Source organism: Olea europaea, unplaced genomic scaffold (genome assembly GCF_002742605.1).
Source record: "Olea europaea var. sylvestris unplaced genomic scaffold, O_europaea_v1 scaffold3286, whole genome shotgun sequence".
Taxonomy (NCBI): domain Eukaryota; kingdom Viridiplantae; phylum Streptophyta; class Magnoliopsida; order Lamiales; family Oleaceae; genus Olea; species Olea europaea.
Window position 1 is genome coordinate 11,146 of NW_019251779.1, and position 1,653 is coordinate 12,798.

Below are 1,653 nucleotides of genomic sequence, written 5' to 3' on the forward strand. Positions count from 1 at the left end.
TGGTTTATGTAATGATATACTTGTCCTTGAACCCTGAATGTATAAATTGCTTTGTACATTCTAAATAGTTCTTTATCATACTTTACACCAAAAGAAGTAAAAGCAAAGTGATTATTATAGCCTCTTGCGATTTTTTTAAACTTCATACATGTAGGTTCTTTAGAAGTAAACAAGTTATATAATTCATCTTGCGAATCATACATAAAAAGTTTAACTTTTCCATTCGAACAACAGAAACCTTTGCTTTCTCTATGAAATTTTTGTGCACCACAGTACTTAGAATATGTGCACGTAGGCAATACGTATGCAATAGGCGGTATGTTGAATAGGTTAAAATTTCCTCTTAATTCAAAAGTCAAAAAATTCATCGTTTCTTCATTTGAACAAGAAGTCTGAAGATCAGAATGTGTTTTAGATTCATATATGTGAGTAGGAGTGGAGTTATTATTTTCGGGCAACATACTATCAATTATTCTCTTGCGACGATCAGTACATTCACTTCTAACTCTATTTCGTTGTTCTCTTTGTCTTTGATTTCGTTGTTGACGAATAAAAGCATTGTATGACTTAGTTGTGCATTTGGAACTTGTTTCAGAATAACTATCACTAAGCTCTATATCAATAGGAGTTTTTGAAATATCCATTAAAATTACCGTCCACTTGAACTCCAACGTACACAGCAACTAAAGAAACTGAAGATAACAATTTATAATACATGTATTAGATAATATACACACAAGATGAATTGTCTAATAGAGAAAATTTGACAAACTAAAAATAGAAGACGTCTTCAACCAGTTAGAATTCTAGAAAATTTAAAAATAAAAATAACATAGGTATATATTTTAAAATATACAACATATGAACACACAACCTAAAGCATTACTATCTCTTAAAAAAAAGGAACACAACAGGAAATTTGTACAAGAACTGATGTTTAATTCAAGAGTTCAAAGAATGAGTTTTACTTCTACATTATACATCAATTCGACAAAATAATTAATACATGTATTACATAATATGTACGCAAAAGATCAATTATATAATAGCGACAATTTGACAAAAGAAAACTAAAAGACATGTTTAACAATTTGAAATTAGAAGAAATGTAAAGATTAACATAATGTAATATGCCGATTTTAAAATATACAATAGATGGACATTAAACCTGAAGTCCATCAATACATCTTTAAAAAGGAAACATGCTGGGAAATTTCTACAGGAATTCATTCTTATTTGAAATATTCAGAGACTATGTATTACTTGTACATTATGCATAAATACCATTTCCAGTTAATTCGTATCATTTTTCTTCAAGCTTATTGAAATTTGAATTGATTGACCAATTAAGTATAAAAAAAAAATTACGTCAAATAAGAGATAGGAATAAGTCAGTAAATGTTCACTGGAATAAATAAAATAAAGAGTCAAAATAGAGAAATTATTAGAGCACACAAAAACATTTACTTTCCAAACTTAAAAAATATTCTCTATTATGCATAAAATGCTATTTATAAATATAGAGTCTATTTATAACCCATCTACAGGAAAGATAACTACGATCAAGATTCACAGACAATGTTCTCTCTTCCAAATAAAGCTAGACAAAAATCATCAAAGTTAGGACATAAAAACAATTAATCTATATGATGA